Source organism: Schistocerca serialis, chromosome 4, assembly GCF_023864345.2.
Source record: "Schistocerca serialis cubense isolate TAMUIC-IGC-003099 chromosome 4, iqSchSeri2.2, whole genome shotgun sequence".
In the NCBI taxonomy this organism is placed as follows: Eukaryota; Metazoa; Arthropoda; class Insecta; order Orthoptera; family Acrididae; genus Schistocerca; species Schistocerca serialis.
Window position 1 is genome coordinate 573,732,695 of NC_064641.1, and position 19,419 is coordinate 573,752,113.

The window sequence follows — 19,419 nt, forward strand, 5'->3', positions numbered from 1 at the left end:
ATTTGTATTTGGTGCAATTCGCGTACCCCTGTTCTAAACACGGAAAAATGTAAGTTATGCAGATGAGTAGGAAAAACACTGCTATAATGAGCGAACACTAATGGTGGTGTGCCGCTTGACGCAGTCACTTCCATTAGGTATCTAGGAGTAACGTCTGAAAGCGAAATGGAAAGGAACAAGCACTTAAGGTCGTTTGTAGTAAAGGCGAATAGTCGACTATGGTCTATTGGCAGAATTCTAGAAATGTTTAGCTCTTCCATAAAGGAGGCCGTGTACAGACCTCTTGTGCTATCCGTTCTTGAGTACCGCTCAAGCGTTTGGGATCCCAAACCGGTCGGATTAAAAGATAACATCGAAGCAGTTCAGAGGAGAGCTACTAATTTGTTACCGGTAGGTTTGATCAGCATGCGCGTACTACAGAAATACTCCGTGAATACAGATTGTAATGCCTGGAGAGAATAATCCTTTTCGTGAAGTGCTATGAAGGAAGTTTGGGAAAACGGTATTCGCGACAGACTGCAGAATAATCCCACTGCCAATAACACACAGCTCGCGTAAGGACCGCGAAGGCAAGACGGAAGAAATCAGGGCTCGTACAGAAATATAAGGACAATTGTTTACCCATTGTACCATTTGCAGGTAGAACAGGAAAGGGAAGTGAATAGCTGTGGTGTAGGGGTTCCTCCACAATCCACACCATATGGTGACTTGTGGATAAAATTTCCATTGCTATTATAAATCTAATTTTCATATTAAGATTAAGCATTGCGAAGCAGCTTGTCTGCTTTGTTTTGCGGCCTCTTTCTTTTCTGCAGTCGCAGTTATAGTAGTTATATAGGTTAACACTGTCTTTTGCGATTGTAATAAAAGTCTTATTGAGACCAAACGTGTTTCGCTTTATTAAAAGCCGCTTCTATGGTCACTGTAACGATATGGCTTTTCTTACAATTTTGTAATCTAGGATCATGTACAGTTCTCTTGCCTTAACTTACTGATACATACAGTATGAAATTATTGTCGCTACTCACTGTTTCTGTTTCTTAAGTCATTCTTCACGTCATTCTACACAACGTGGTAGCACACAACAATTTCACTAACACTCAAGGCTTTTTTTGTTTCTTACCCATTCTTCGTGTTCTTCTAGCCGTATGTGATAGATTTTAACAAACAACTCTTTCACTAACACGACCGTGCAGAAGCTGCCACGTATGTGTAGAAGAGCGTGAATAATGACACCAGAAACAAAACAGGGAGTAATGATTATAATGTAATACTGTCTATAGCTGTAAGTTAAAGTATCAGGCTGCTCATGGGAAATAAAATAGTAAGGAAAGCCATATCGTTACAGTGACCACTGAAGATACTTTAAAATAAAGCGGACCGTATTTGTTCTTAATAAGACTTTAATTACAGTCACAAAAGACGGTATTATCCTATACAACTTTTATCTACTGGGTTCTATCTACAGGATAGGATTCCCCCATAGGGTGGAATTTCTAAAAATGCTGAAACACGTATTTCTTTATTTCTGAGCGAGAAGCCAAAGACCAATTTTTGTTGGTGTAGCTTCAAAATTACTTTAATAGCGACATTAAAAAAAACTAGAAGAAATGTTGCTATATTTATATGTCCGGAAACCAAATCCTGTTGAGATACGGGCCGTTGAAGATCCGTAGTTTACAGTTTGCATTTTGGCTCTGAGCACTATGGGACTTAACATCTATGGTCATCAGTCCCCTAGAACTTAGAACTACTTAAACCTAACTAACCTAAGAACATCACACAACACCCAGTCATGACGAGGCAGAGAAAATCCCTGACCCCGCCGGGAATCGAACCCGGGCGCGGGAAGCGAGAACGCTACCGCACGGCCACGAACTGTGGACGTTTGCATTTTATTTGCAGACCAGTTTAGCGCCCGCTGTTTCGCTCGCGTAGACTGAACGGCCTGCAGAGGTTATTTTTTTGTTTTTATTTAATCGAATTTTTATGTTGTTCACAAATTGCAACAACTTCTAAGCTTTCACGCTAATTGAGGCCACATAAGTATAGTATTTTCCGAATGTACTTCTAACCGAAAAGCGATTCTGGCAGCTGGAGTCCAAAGTTTTTGTTAATCATGCCTTTTGCGTTATTGTGGAGATATTTTCATAGCAGCTTTCATCCCCTAACAAATACTTCTTTATGTCTAACCGAGAAGTGAAATAACAAATTTTCATCAACCTAGCTTAAATTTTTTTTAATGCAACGAAATACTTTCTAAAATATTTTCATCCTCTATTGCACTTCTTTAGGGATTGAATTTCCAGAAACACTGTAACACACTTTTTTTTTATTTCTAACCCAGAAGTCAAATACCAATTGTCATATATGTTGCCTTAAAAATCCGTTAGAAATTCTTTAGTAATTATTTATTTTCTGAACACTTTAACCCACAATTTTATCGCCTTAGTGCTTGAATTTCCAAAAATACTGAAACACATATTTTTTTCCGACTGAGAAACCAAATACCAGTTCTCGTAGTCCTACCTTCAAAGTTTCCTTAGTAGGCACATACTTTCAAAAAGCCTTTCATCCTCTATTTCACCCACTTAGGAGTGGAATTTCGGACAATCCCTTCTTAAGCGATGCATACAGCATAAGATTCACACCCTCTCCAAACTACATGTTTCTATCCTTAGCGGTTTCTCCTGGCCGTTGATGAGTGAGTGAATCAGTCTGACTCTATTACCCGTTAGGGGTTGAATTGCCAAGTACAATTAAATATGTATTTCATTATTTCTAACTGAGAAGCTGAATTTAAAATTTTCGTAGATTTAGCTTCAGGAAAGCTTTCATCATAAAATATTCTCATAAAAAATAGCATCCCTTATTTCACCCGCTTAGGGGTTCAATTTCCAAAAACACTGAAACATGTATTTTTTTATTTGTAACCAAAAATACCTCAATAGTTCCTTAATAATGATGTACTTTCAAAACGAGCTTTCACCCACTATTTCACCCCCATAGGGTGAAATTTCTAAAAATGCTGAAACACCTATTTCTTTATTTCTGAGCGAGAAGCCAAACAACAATTTTTGTTGGTCTAGCTGCATAATTGCTTTAGTAGCGGCATAAAAAAACTCTTCATTCTCTATTTCACCCCCTTAGGGTTGGAATTTCGAACAATCCCTTCTTGGACGACGCTTGCAGTATCAGATCCGCACCTTCTCCAAATTTCAAATTTTTATCCTTAGTGATTTGGCCTTGTCGATGATGAGTCAGTCAGTCACTCACTCACTCAGTCAGTCAGTCAGGACACTGCCTTTTATGTATAGAGATGAGGCAGGACTGACAAGAGACGACATAGCAAATTACCACACTACGCATGTGTGGGTATATGCAGATCCCCGACCAATCGTAGAGGTAAGGCATCAGTATCCATTCAATATCAGCATATGGACAGGATTAACTATAGGGTCATATACTTTACCAAACAGATTAGCAGGAGCTGTGTATCACCAATTTCTGTTCGATGAATTGTCGTCGCATTTGGAGAACAGTGCCCCTGATCAATCGATGGGCATAGAAAATGGATACGGAAGTATTAAGGAGTGAAGAGAGGCGCTTGAATTTCTTTCAGACTATACCTACTGCGATAGCGAATAGCTCAATATGCAGCTCAGTTGAAGAGGAATTGACATCTCTAAAAAGGCCAATCATAGGAGAGTCTGGACAGAAAAACATAGATACAAGGAAAGTAACTGCGGAGAAACCACAGGTAACAAATGAAATACATCAGATGGTCGACGAAAGAAGGGAGTAGAAAAAATGTTCAGGAAAATTCAGGTACACAGAAACTAAAGTCACTTAGGGATTAAATAAATAGTAAGTGCAGGGAAGCTAAGGCGAAGTGGGGACATGGAGAATTGGAGAATGTGAAGAAATCGAAAAAGAAAAGATTATCAGAAGGAATGACACTGCATATAGGAAAGTCAAAACAGACTTTGGTGAAATTAAAAGCAAGGACAGTAACATTATGGGAATTCCACTGCTAAATGCAGAAGTCCTAGAAAAAGCGTTCGAAATTGCAAAATGGAGGAAAATGTTCGAAACAGGGGGAAATACAAGGGTAAAAGATGGGGAAAGGCGGGCGATATGCAACAAGAATCAAGAGAGAACTATGAGACCACGAACGAAGTGCTTGGATTAAATCGTGTGTAAGACAGGGGTGTAGTCTTTCGCCCCTGCTGTTCAATTTATACATCGAAGACGCAATGACGGGAATAAAAGAATGGCTCAAGAGTGGGATTAAAAATCTAGGTAAATGGGTATCAACGGTAAGATTCGCTGATGAAACTGCTATCCTTATTGAAAGTGAAGAAGAATAGCAGGAACGAACACTCTAATGAGTGCAGAATACGAATTGAGCGCAAATCTAAGAAAGACGAGAGTGATGATTAGCAGCAGAAATGAGAACAGCGAGAACCATCACATTAGAATTGGCAATCATAAAGTAGACGATGTTAAGGAATTCTTCTACCTTGGCAACAAAATGACACAGGATGGACAGAGAAAATAGCCAGGAGAACATAAAAAGCAGCCTAGCACTGGCAAAAAGCGCATTCCTGGCTAATAGAACTCTACCAGTATCAAACATATAATGTAAGTTTGGAGCGCCGCGTTGGGCAGTAGCGAAACAGGGGCTGTGGAAACATCGGAACAGAACAGAATCATAGCATTTGAGATGCGGTGCTACAGGAGAATATTGAAAATTAGGTGGACTAATAAGGTAAAGACTGAGGAGGTTCTCCGCAGAATCGACGAGGAAAGGAATATAAGGAAAACGTTGACCAGAAGGGACTGGATGGTAAGATATCTGTTAAGACAACAGGTAACAATTTTCGTGATACTAGAGAGAACTGTAGAGAATAAAAACTGTAGAGGGAGACAGAGATTGGAATACATGCAGCAGCAGGTAATTGGGAAAGTAGATGGCAAGTGCTAATCTGAGATGAAAAGATTGGTACAGAAGAACAATCAAACCAGTCAGACTAAAAAAAAAAAGTGTCATACCAGGAAACAAACTGGTTCCAAGAGTCTAGAAGAATTTTTTGACAAATAGATTTTTGCAATGAACGAAACAGCAAGCAGCGACTTTTAATAGTACTATTACTTACACAAATAACGCCGCTACAAGTTTCGAAGCTTAAGGTTCATCTCCAAATAATTGTCCATGTTTATGTAACATTTGTTGTTGTTCTGTTAGTTGTTGACTCCTTTTTTCAACAACTAATGTAAACAAAAACAGATTTAGCATAAATGTGAACAGCTGGTCCGACCTATTCTTGAGTACTGCTCGAGTGTTTGGGATCCGTACTAGGTAGGATTGAAGGAAGACGTTGAGGAAGTTCAGAGGGGAGCTGCTAGATTTGTCACCGGTACGTTCGAACAACACTAAGTGTTACGGAGATGCTTTCGGAAGTCAAATGGGAATCCCTGGAGGGAAGACGATGTACTTTTCGAGAAACACTGTTGAGAAAATGTAAAGAACCGGCATTTGAAGCTGACTGCCGAACGATTCTACTGCCGCGAACATTCATTGCTCGTAAGGGCGGAGAAGATAAGATTCGAGAAATTAGACTCACACGGAGGCATATAGACAGTCGTTTTTTCCTCGCTCTGTTTGCGAATGGAACAGGTGAAGGAGTGACTAGTATTGGTACGTGGTACCCTCTGCCACGCAGCGTATGGTGGCTTGCGATATATCTACGTAGATGTAGATGTAGATTAAAGCCCTGATGACCTGTATCTTCCTTCTAGTATCTGTTCAGACGTGACGCTGTCGCTGAACGCACAAAACCAGCGGCTTATTGCTCCTATGGGAGCACATAAAAGGCGAATATCCTCCTGTTTAAAAGTCTCCGATTGAAAAGTGGGGTACCAGCTGCCTCATTCCATCTTCCTCAGCACCTTTAAATAAATTTCCCAAAAATTTTGGCTGGTGAATATATTCGCGCTATTTCTATCATGAAACTCGCTCCCAATCACACAAGCTCCCCTAACCGTAAGTCGGTCGCACCAGCTAGCCAACCCCTCACTGTAAGTAGTTCATACCTATCCACTCTCACCTGCCAATTCTCACTCATTCATCTCAACCCATTGTCATTATCTCTTTGTACCTCTCTGTCATTATCTCCTGTTTCACAGAAACTGTTTCCTTCATTTTGTCCTACTAGTACTGCCTCCCTTCGTTATCATTGTCTCTCTCTTGTTCCCTGTTACTGCTACTGTCTCATTCATCCCTTCCCACTGCTGCTGTCCCTTTTCCCACGGTCACTATACACACTTATCCTAACACTGTTTTGTCACTGTCAAGTATGATCCATTGCCAGTATGTCCCTCTCTTTCTTTCAAACTGCCATTGTCTCCATCGCTATTTCAGTGCCTCAACCACTGTCTATTAACTTCCAGTACTTATTATCTTTTCGTCTTTTTGCGGATTTTTAAAGGTATTGGGGAAGGTAGAATGAGGCAACTGGTGCCCTACTTTTCCGTCAGTGGCGTTTAAGCACGGGTAAGTTACATTCGCCTCTTTTGTGCACCGATAGAAGAACTTTTCCGCTAGTTCCTTCTTTCCTGCTACAGTAGCACGTGTCATGGATATGAAAGGAACTTTGTGGGCTAGGAAAATTTTAGTAGTTTCCCTACGTGAAACTGAAATAAAACAAAATTAATTTTATACCTCAGACAATATTTTAGTGCACAAACATTTTGCTTGTGCTCCAATACTACAATACATCTGATGACAACGCAGACACATTAAGCATATTTCTCCGAGTTACGTCACATTATAAACTATGCTTTCACCACACACAGGAATTTTACGAGCGTATTTTAGGTGTACAAGAAGGGTAGTTCTGATCTTCTGTATCTTTGAAACTGGTAGAGATATCAAGAAAACTTTCAAAGTTGTTGAAGATCGAGATCTTAGCCATTTGCTGTGCGTAGCCATTTTGGAATCCGCGGCTCGGTTTTGTACCCAAAAGCAATATTTAGGGGTGACTTTTGGGGGTATTTCCGGATAACGGACAAAGATTTTTGAAAACGGGAATATAATACTCCTAGAGAAATGCCTAGAGAATATATTGTTAAGATTTGAACCGTTTATCGTCGCTAAATATACAGATATCCGCTGATGACGGCGATAAAATGGCGAAAAACGTTTTTTTCGGTTTTTCTCAGGAACCGCCTGTAAAATAAATTGCAACTCCATAAATCCCCTAAGGGGCATAATGTTATCAGGCTTCCTATATATCACGCACATTTAAAACATATTTAGAACATATGGACGCAGGTGAAAGGTAGTGTGGCAAAAACAACAAGAAGTTTACGCTCAGTGATGTTGAAACGCTGACGAAAGAAGTAAATGCAAGTGTTACCCCTCATGATTGGTTTCGAGTTGTCAGCAATACGAAGAAGGTATCTGAGGAGACGTGGATCCGTGAAGGACTGCTGGAAGAACAGATTGAAGAGCTGGTAATGCAGTCGGCGCCACTACCAGTCCTGAGGAAGAGGACGATTCTTCCCTTGTGGTCACTCCACTTACACCATAACTGTGAGTATGTACAAAGATCATTGATTTAACTGTTCTGTTCATTACTGACATTTCTTTACCGTCAAAGAATGTTTTCCTGCAGCCGCTAACGTTCGTCAAGGAACATGTCAGTACATGAAATTACAACATAAAAGGAACGACAGATAAAAATAAATGTTTATGAACCCAAAAAAGTCAGTCCATAAGTTTAAGTTCAAAAAATGGTTCAAATGGATCTGAGCACTATGGGACTTAACTTCTGTGGTCATCAGTCCCCTAGAACGTAGAACTACTTAAACCTAACTAACCTAAGGACATCACACACATCCATGCCCGAGGCAGGATTCGAACCTGCGACCGTAACAGTCGCGCGGTTCCGGACTGAGCGCCTTAACCGCGAGACCACCGCGGCCGGCTAAGTTTAAGTAAACGCAATCAACAATACAACAAGAATCAGCTCAATTTTACAAGGAACTCCTCGACAGAATAGAAGGAGTGATCCATGAGGAAACTCTTCAGTTTCAATTGTAAAGCGCGTTGATTGCTGCTAAGATTTTTGAATTTGAGTGGTAGGTTATTGAAAGTGGATGCAGCAGTATGCTGCACACCTTTCTGCACAGGAGTTAAGGAAGTCCGATCCAAATGCAGGTTTGATTTCTGCCAAGTATTAACTGAGTAAAAGCTACTTATTCTTGGGAATAAGCTAATATTGTTAACAAGAAATGTCAGTTAGGAATATATATATATATATATATATATATATATATATATTGAGGGGCCAATGTCAAAATACCCAGGCTAGTGAACGGGGGTCGACAAGAGGAGAGGTTCGCAAACTTACACAACTTATTGCCCTAACCACGCGTATGAGTAAAAAAAATCTTTTAGAATGGGAATAATTACCCCAAAATATAATACAATACGACACAAGAGAATGAGAATAAGCAAAGTAGACTAATTTTTGTGTCGAATGATCACTCACTTCAGATACCGTTCGAATAGTAAAAAATGCAACATTAAGTCTTTGAAGAAGATCCTGAACGTGGGCTTTCCACGACAGCTTGCTATCTATCTGGACACCTAGAAATTTGAACTGTTCAGTTTCACTAATCATACGCCCATTCTGTGAAGTTAAAACGTCAGGTTTTGTTGAATTGTGTGTTAGAAACTGTAAAACCTAAGTCTTACTGTGATTTAGCGTTCGTCTATTTTCTACAAGCCATGAACATAGGCCATGAACTGCACTATTTGACACCGAGTCAATGCTGCACAGAACATCCTTTACTTCCAAGCTAGTGTCATCAGCAAACAGAAATATTTTAGAGTTATCCATAATACTAGAAGGCCTATCATTTACATAAATAAGGAATAGGAGTGGCCCCAACACTGATCCCTGGGGCACCCCCCACTTGACTGTACCCCACTCAGACCACACAGCACAGCCATTCTCAACATTGCGTATAATGACCTTTTTCTGTCTGTTGCTAAAGTAAAAGGTGAACCAATTGTGAGCTAGTCCCCATATTCTGTAATGGTCCACCTTCTGTACCAATAATTTTGTGGTCAACACAATCAAACGCCTTAGTTAAATCAAAAAATATGCTTAGCTTTGGAAACCTTTTATCTAACCCATCCAGTATCTCACAAGGAAAAGAGAATATAGCATTTTCAGTTGTTAAACGACTTCTGAAGCTGAACTGTACATTTGAGAGCAAGTCGTGTGATATAAAATGATGAATCATCCTTACTCACACAGCCTTTTCAATAACTTTAGCAAAAACTGCTGACATAGAAATAGGTCTAAAATTATCTACATTATACCTTTCTCCCTTTTTATAAAGCGGCTTTACTACTGAATACTTTAATCGCTCAGGAAACTGACCATTCCTGTAGGAAATATTACAAATATGGCTAAATACAGGGTTAACATGTGCAGCACAGTAATTTAATATTCTCCTAGGCACTCCATCATAGCTATGAGAGTCTTAAGTCTTCATTGATTTAATTATTGACTGAATCTCCCTCTTGTCTGTATCACAGAGAAGTATTTCACACATCAATCTCAGAAAGGCATTTGCCAAGAAAGTTATATGATTCCCTGTAGAAACTAAATTTTTTATTTAATTCACCAGCAATGCTCAGAAAACGACTGTTAAATACTGTACATATATCTGATTTACCAGAAACAGAAATATTTTTACTGCGAACTGACTTTCTATCATCGACATTGTGGTGCTGAACAGATACTTCCTTCATAACTGACCATAAGGTTTTAATTTTATCCTGTGAATTAGCTATTCTATTTGCATACCACACACTCTTTGTCTTCCTAATAACATTTTTAGCACCTTACAATACCGTTTGTAATGGGCTACTGAAGCTTGGTTATGACTACTTCTAACATTTATATATTGTTCCTGCTTTGTTCTACATAATATCCTTATCCCACTAGTCAGCCCCCCGGGCTGCCTATTACTGCTAGTACCACGTTTAGAACGTTCTAATGGAAAGCAACTGAAAAAGAGCATGAGAAACGTGTTAAGGAAAGAATTATATTTATCATCTATGTTATCGGCACTATAAACATCCTGCCACTCTTGTTCTTTGACAAGCTTTAAAAAACTCTCTATTGCTGTTGGATTAACTTTCCTCCATAGTTTGTAATTAAATGTGACATTTACTTGAGTATTAAAGCCTCCTTAGTGTTAATTTTTGTGCATCACGGCCTGTAAGGCCATTCACCTTTTTACTAACAGAATACCCATCTACTAATGAATAAAAATATTGTCTATGGCTGTGCTGCTGTTATCCTGCACCCTAGTTGGAGAAAAACACCGTCTGCATCAGATCATATGAATTTATGAGAGCTGCCAACATCCTTTTTCTTGCACCATAATATACAAAATTTATACTGTAGCCACCACATATAACTAATTTCTGATACTTCCTACAAGGTGAATCAAGAACCCTCTATAGCTTGAGCAGAAATGCTCTGAAGTAAGAGTCAGGGGACCTATAAACAACAACAATTATAAGTTTAGTTTCACTAAATTCAACTGCCCCTGACAAAATTCAAATATCTCTTCAGTGCAGTGTCATGATACGTCTATGGATTCAAATGGAATACTGTTTTTTGCGTACGTAGCCACTTGCCCACCCCGCAAGGAACTTCATGAAAAACAGCCAGCTAACCTGTATCCCAGTGAAGGAAATGTCAAATTATTTAAGTGGTGCTCTTATATACCAATAATTTCAGAGTCAATATCTTTAAGCTGTTCAGTAACTTTACCTCTAATACCTCTTATATTTTGATGAAATATGCTAATTCCTTCTCTACTTGGAAACATGACATCCTCTGAACGTGAGCCCTTAGAGGGGCTTCGTTTAAGCAGGTATACCTATCAGCTGACTACAGTCTAAAAAAGGTGCTGCTCTAACACCAACTACTACAGGAAATTTTCCATAAGTGATCCCACCACCACCGCCACCCACTACACTGTCAACTATGAGCTTTGCCAGCCTCCCCTTGAGGTGCAAGCCATGCCTTGTGAATCCCAATCTACTGACAGACCCAACTGGCACCACTGAGATGTGACCCATGCCCTCTGCCATCAGAGCCTTCCCCAGCACCATGTTATCTGCGTGTGGTATAAATATTCGATAGGGGGCCTCTTGAAACAGCAAACACTTCGGCTCCTGTGGGTATGGAAGCACCCACCATATAAGCATCAATAATTTGCCCACGTTCGACTTCACTTAGCTTCGACATAGCGCACTCGCAGTTACACAGAACATTGTCGTGACCATGACTGAAACTTGCAACACTTAAAAGCAAATAAGCAAAAAATGCATTCTTACGACAAAATCGATAGTTCGCGTTTAAAATCTAGATTCACTCGTATTTATTTATTTATTTATTTATTGTTCCGTGGGACCAAATTAAGGAGAAGTCTCCATGGTCATGGAACGAGTCAACACATGAAATTATAACACAATATTAGAAATAGATAAAATGAAATATAAAAAAACATATTCAGGTGACAAGTCGTAAGTTTAAATGAAGAAAATCAACAATGTAACACTGGAATTTGCTTAATTTTTTAGTTCTTCCAGGAGCTCCTCGACAGAATAGAAGGAGTGAGCCATGAGGAAACTCTTCAGTTTAGACTTAAAAGAGTTTGGGCTACTGCTAAGATTTTTGAGTTCTTGTGGTAGCTTATTGAAAATGGATGCAGCAGAACGCTGCACTCCTTTCTGCACAAGAGTCAAGAAAGTGCATTCTACATGCAGATTTGATTTCTGCCTAGTATTAACGGAGTGAAAGCTGCTAACTCTTGGGAATAGGCTAATATTGCTAACAGCAAACGACATTAAAGAAAATATATACTGTGAGGGCAATGTCAGAATTCCCAGATTTTTGAATAGGGGTCGACAAGAGGTTCTCGAACTTACACCACATATAGCTCGAACAGCCAGTTTTTGAGCCAAAAATACCCTTTTTGAATCAGAAGAATTACCCCAATAAATAATACCATGCGACATAAGCGTATGAAAATATGCGAAGTAGACTACTTTTCGTGTTGAAGTGTCACTTATTTCAGATACTGTTCTAATGGTAAATAAAGCAGCATTTAGCTTCTGAACAAGATCCTGGACATGGGCTTTCCACAACAGCTTACTATCTATCCGAACGGCAAGGAACTTGAACCGTTCCGTTTTGTGTGTAAAACACTCTTTTTTTGTGAATTTCTTAACTGTGCGAAACTGTTCAAATTTTGTAAGAAGGTAGACAAGTAGAGATAATTAATTACTGTCCTTTTGTTTTGTGGAGGCTTTATCGGTTGCATGAAATTAGCAACATGGTTCGAAAGACAATAAAAAGGCCTACGCAGACTCATTCGTTACCCGAGACAACAAAAATCTACATCGGTTGCCAAGCTATGACGGTCTCATGTCAAAACAATGGCACAGTAAATGTGGAAAATCAGAAAGAAAAATATTGCTTTCATAGCACAAAAAAGACGAATATTTCTGGGTAGAGTTAGGAATGTAAAAGAAGGAATCTAGTTTTTCGACTTATCTGGCAGCTTCAAGGACTTTTAAATCAAAATATCTTGATATACTGGCGCTTTTTTAGAGGTTAACCATACTTTCCCAGAGCAATGAGCCCTCTTAGCTGCAAGGTGTTGGCGCACAAGAATCTTGTAATTTATAGGCTAAAGTCAATTATTCTTTCCCAAAAATCCGGAAGATTCGCCAGCCATAGCAAACAATATACATCATATGGCTGAACAGCATACACACAATTCCTAAAAAAAGTTTTTCCGATCGGATAAAATTTCTGGTAGTGGATTTGTACCTGGAGGGGGGGAATGCTAAAACATTTTTGCTTTATGGTGAAGGGGACTGATTTTTTTCCAGGAGGGGGCAATTTCTTCGCCATTCACACTCCTTGTTACATGTATGGTGAGAAGTGTAAGAACAAACAGACATAAATTTATATGATTCTAAAGAATGGGACGCAACTACAATAGAAAGTATTACAGAGTGGGAGAGCATCTGTAATAGGAAGTATTCCAGAGTGAGGATGGATGAACCAAAATAATGGATGCACCTAAATTTTAACGTCACGTTACATCATGCTGCACGTCATGACAACTGCCATGCTGGATAACATTATGGCGTGTGACATGTTGTACAATATGGCATCATGTATCACGTTACTTGACCTGACACGAGGCATTATATTACATGACACGGGTGAAACTTCCTGGCAGATTACAACTGTGTGCCGGACCGAGACTCGAACTCAGGACCTTTGCTTTTCGCGGGCAAGTGCTCTACCAACTGAGCTACGCAAGCACGACTCACGCCCCGTCCTCACAGACTTAATTTCACCAGGACCTCGTCTCCTACCTTCCAAACTTCGCAGAAGCCCTCCTGCATAACTTGCAGAACTAGCACTCCTGGAAGAAAGGAATACCTCGTCTCCTAGGAGACGAGGAACTGGCGGAATTATGTCTGTGAGGACGGGGCGTGAGTCGTGCTTGGGTAGTTCAGTTGGTAGAGCACTTGCTCACATAAGGCAAAGGTCCCGACTTCGAGTCTCGGTCCAGCAAACATTTTAATCTGCCAGGAAGTTTCATATCAGCGCACACTCCGCTGCAGAGTGATCATTTCATTCATATGACATGGGTACTAATACCAAGAAGTAAAAAAGTGCGAATATATCAAGTTGCTCTAATTTAAATGTCTTTTAAGGAGCCATTTAAGTCGAAATCTAGTCCCCTTCTTTTACATCCCTAACTCGGCCCAGGGCGTATTTTCCTTTCTTGTGCTATGATACGAGCATTTATGACTATTCTTGATAGTGTTGCTGGCAGCTGTTGATAGGGTATGTCTCTGCATATCCCAGTAACGCTACCCCCGTGTAGTTGCGTCCGTAAGACGACGAATGTCCGTGGTATTCAGGATGAAACAGAATCTTGCGCGCCAGTTATGAGACAGTAAAGTAGCGCCGTGAGTCAGCACTGAACTCACATTGTGGAGGAGCTGTGGACAAATCCCTGCTCGACCACCCAGATTCAGCTTTTCTATGGTTCCTCTAAGCGGCGAAGTCGAATGTCGTTTGCAGTCTCCGTTCTTGGGTTCGGCCTCTAGCGACGTCGTCGTTGTCAGACGTTAAACCCTAAGCTGTGTTTCTTCTTCTCCTACTTGGGATAACAGTCCAATGAACTTCTCATGAGCGTAATATCCGCTTAAACGTCGACCTTGTAAAATGGCCACGGGGTTATACTTTACTCGTTGAACAATGTATCATAACCATAGCGGAACTGTATCGTAGCAGTTGTTGAGTTTGTATATACAAAGTTCACTGTAATTAAGTGCGTCTAGAAGTGATCTTCTAACCAACACGGTGGGTCACTTTCCATTTGAATATTCCCACTTGCTTCTCATGGGCAATACGTCCAGTACACGAGCGACCATATCGTAGAAGAAGTGAAAAAACTATGATATCTTGGAAGCAAAAGAACGCATGACAGGCAAAGAAATGAGAACATAAGCAACAGACTAGCACATCCAAAGAGGGTAATCCTCGCTACAGGAAATTTACTGGCATTGAACATAGGGCATTATTTAAGGAAGAAATTTCTGAGAATGAAGCCAACGACTGGGCAAATCATGGATTATAGAAAAACTGGGAAAGTAGGGAAACGAAACGTTTGGGATATGGTGTTGTGAAAGGATGATAAACGTTAAATGGACTGATAAGCAATTATGTGATTCTTTGCAGAATCGACGAAGAAATGAACATAAGGAAAACACTGACTAGAGAAAGGGACAGAATGATAATACATGTGTTAAGATATCAGGGTGTAACTTCCGTGGTACTAGAGGGACCTGTAGACGGTAAAAACCGTAGGGGAAGACTGAGATTGGAATACACAACAAACAGTTGAGGATGTTGGAAGCAAGTGCCACTCTGAGATGAAGAGTTTGACACAGGAGAGAAAGTCGTGGCTCGAAGCATCAAATCCGCCAGTAGACTGATGAGAAAAAACTAATGAAAGATGGACACCTTCAAACAATGAGGTCCAATCCGAGCCGGCCGCTGTGGCCGCTTCAGACTGGAACTGCTCGCCTGCTACGGTCGCAGGTTCGAATCCTGCCTCAGGAATGGATGTGTGTGATGTCCTTAGGTTAGTTAGGTTTAAGTAGTACTAAGTATATGGGACTGATGACCTCAGATGTTAAGTCCCATAGTGCTTAGAGCCATTTGAACCATTTGGTCCAATCCGAATGAAGTTTTATTCACTTATAATAAACACAGTGCATCACGAAGTTACTTAGTTGTGAATACAACCAAAGAAATAAGAGTCAAATAAATGTGACAAGTACACTATTGGATAAAAAGTATCCGGAAACCTGGCTGAAAATGACATACAAGTTCGTGGCACCCTACATCGAGAATACTGGAATTCTGTACTGTGTTGGCCCACCCTTAGCTTTGATGACAGCTTTCACTCTCGCAGGCATAGGTTCGGTCAGGTGCTGGAAGGTTTTCTGGGGAATTGCAGTCCATTCTTCACGGTGTGCTGCATGTGGAGAGGTCTCGACGTCGGTCGGTGAGCCCTGGCACGAAATCAGCCTTCCAAAACGTCCCAAAGGTGTTACGTAGGATTCAGCTCAGGACTCTGTGCAGGCCAGTCCATTACACGGATGTTATTGTCGTGTAACCACTCCGCCACAGGCCGTGCACTATGAACAGGTGCTCGATCATGTTGAAAGATGCAATTGCCATCTCCGAATTTCCCTTCAACAGTGGGAAGCAAGAAGGTTGTAAAAAGTCAATGTAGGCCTTTGCTGTGATAGTGCCACGCAAAACAACAAGGACTGCAAGCCCCCTCCATGAAAAACACGACCACACCATAACACCACCGCCGCCGAATTTTACTGTTGGCACTACACGCTGGCAGATGACGTTAACCGGGTATTCACCATACCCACACACTGCCATCGGATCGCCACATTGTGTACCGTAATTCGTCACTCCACACAACGTTTCTCCACTGTTCAGTTGTCCAATGTTTACGCTCCTTACACCAAGCGAGGTGTCGTTTGGCATTTACTGGCGTGGTGTGTGGCTTGTGAGCAGCCGCTCGACTACGAAATCCAAGTTTTCTCACCTCCCGCCTAACTGTTATAGTACTTGCAGTGGATCCTGATGCAGTTTGGAATCCCTATGTGATGGTCTGGATAGATGTCTGCCTATTACATATTACGATTCTCTTCAACCGTCGGTGGTCTCTGTCAGTCAACAGACGAGGTCGGCCTGTACGCTGTTGTGCTGTACGTGTCCCTTCACGTTTTCACTTCACGATCACATCGGAAACAGTGAACCTAGGGATATTTAGGAGTGTGGAAATCTCGCGTACAGACGTATGACACAAGTGGCATCCAATCGACTGACCACGTTCGAAGTCCGTGAGTTTCGCGGAGAACCCCATTCTGCTCTCTCACGGTGTCTAATGACTACTGAGGTAGCTGATATGGAGTACCTGGCAGTAGGCGGCATTACAATGCACCTAATAAGAAAAACGTATAAGTACTGTGCCGAGCGTTTATGACCTTAATGTCATCTGTGGGCTAAAGGAAGCTTACAGTGGGAACGCGAACAAGATGACTGTAATTATTACAAGCAAATCTGAAACACAGAGAGATGAAAATAATTCAAAAATTCTGCAGTAACCGAAACAAATCAATTGATGTTAAAGAAATTAACAGTGACAGCCACAGGTTTCGAAGGATTTAAGAAATAAACCAATTTTTGAAAAACGTACACAGTTTAAACGAACGTAGGTGGAAAAATATTGCAGTCTTATTGTATGGATATAATATGGCTTTACAGCCTGAAATAAAGTAAGAATTACTTAAATTTTGAGATTTTGTTAACAGATTCGGCTTAATAAAACAGGTACGGCATTTTCAGAATGGAAAGGGTGGGGGGAAGGGGGTGGGGGGGGGACATATTTGATGGGAGTATAAGTAAAATAATAAGATTCAAAGGGATATACAAGAAATTATTATCACAGTGATTAGCAAATATATATACTCTACGCTGGAAGCTCGTAAAAGAATTCGGTAGCTGAATTTCACCTAGAGATTGCGTTACTTAAACTATTAGTTACCATACAAGGATATGAAGTTAATTACATAAATGAAGTGGAGAAAATTAAAACTAGGAAAAGAAAGCGGGAAAAATTCAGTGGCACACCGATGATATGAGATATAACGTTAATCTAGGACATAAATGAAGCAAATGATTGATACGTAAAAGCAATGACGCTTCGCCGATAACCCTAGAAGAAATAGCAGTTACGATGCGAACAGCAGTAAAGTAAGAAGTAAGTCATGTAAATTTATCAAGTGTCATTGAACGCGGTGTTCGGTTTAGCAGCGGATTATGTGAAGCGTCAATGGATTCTCCATGGGAATACGGCAAACAGTGAATAATTAGCGGTGCCTCACGCAGTGCGCCTGATTTGCCTACATAATGGCTGCGTCCCGAATAACTGAACTGAAGGAATTGAAATTGTGATTTATCGATTATGAAGTGGGAGGTAATGACTTTGCTATAGTAACGAAGTTTCGCAAACAGAGATCCAAGAGGGAAAAATGTAATCATTACACCTTGTCCATTGTAGACCAAATTCCCGAGGATAATTTGTAATTAGCGCAAGCAATTTCCCGTGTGTCGTATAGGCTGCAAACGGCGCTACCGTTTGCAACGAAATACGTTCGCATACATGTCGGAAGTTCAAATAATATACTAATTACTACGTAAATAGCCGTATGAGAAGCACTTATACGACATCTTGAAGAAGAAATGCACTCACATTAAAAATACATCTCAAGGATGAATTACGTACTTGCACTGAGGAACAGTGAGTAATCTTGTCCATGATATTTTTTTCTTGGAACAAAATTTTTTGTAGTAACGTGTTGAAAAGAAATGAATAGAACGTTAGCAAAATGTAGGTTACGCTACATTGAAATCGTAACAGGTGGTATGTCTTTACCTTACATTTGAATTAATAGTAAATATGTGCGCAGAAATGTTATTAAATAACAACGCTTTACAGGTGAGGTAACATTAGTTGTACTAAGAGGCACTGAAAATACAATGTCTGCTACCTGTATGCAGGCATACCTGTAAACGTTTTCTTATTCTACTTATGACACTTGTAGCACATATCAAGCACACTGTTGAGTGAAAAGACAAACACACGGCCTACAGCACTCTTATCCTGCGCGTTGATTATGGCAGAGCATATTTGCAGTCTCAGAGCAGGTACTGGCCCTGGTTAAGGATGGGAATGAATGCTAAAGATGTATTACAAGCTGAAAGTAATACAGAATGCTTAGGTAGAAGCCTGAAACATTATGTTCTCAGTCTTTAGTATTAGTTTTGGATAGCTATCGAGGGAACCTGCGCATCTAAGATCTATCAACTATTTATCACAGGGGAAGATTGTCGCCTCTCGTTACTCAGACTGCTTGCTAATTCCTACCGACGACGTCTACTTGACAAGCAAGTTTTAACCACGGTTTCCATGTTTGAAGAAAATATCTTGTGAAACCAAACAAGGTTTTACAGATGTCCACAAGAAGATTATTAAAAATAGAACACGTGCGGTACCATATTCGCATGGACTTTCGAATATAATTGTCCTTGCATTCGACTTACACGATTTAAAGAAGCCACGAATATGCAAATGACTGCAGAAATTATATTTGTTCGTAGGCCATTTGAATAAAATAATTTTGGGTATGAGGCAACGTCATTATGAAACAATAAAGCAACTATACAGGCGACATTTCGATCGACCTGTTGCAGTCTTAACCGCCCTGAAGACGCTCGCAACAAGTCGGTCGAAACATCGGCAACTGTTTCATTTTATTGACTACGAACAGCTCTGCAAGTTCTCATGTTTGACTCATTTGTCACTTTTCTTATACTTTCTCCTTCTCTTTCTCCTCCAGCTTATCCATCTCCACGCCCTTTTCTTCTTTCTTCCAATTTTCTGCAATTTTGTCATAAGATGACATGGTTGGAGACTGTGGCTGTTATTTGAAAACAAATGTTGATGGTGTTTTGAGACAGCATCATGCCACAAATTTATTTTAAATTCCTTTATTCAAAAGGTACCGTTACCGGTCTCGAATCATTGCAGTTCATCGCCAGACAGATTTCAAGCTTTCATTAAAACATGTGGTACGTTTCTTAATGATGACTTGTTCTAAAATATAAATAATACATAACTATAAGCACGTCACACAGA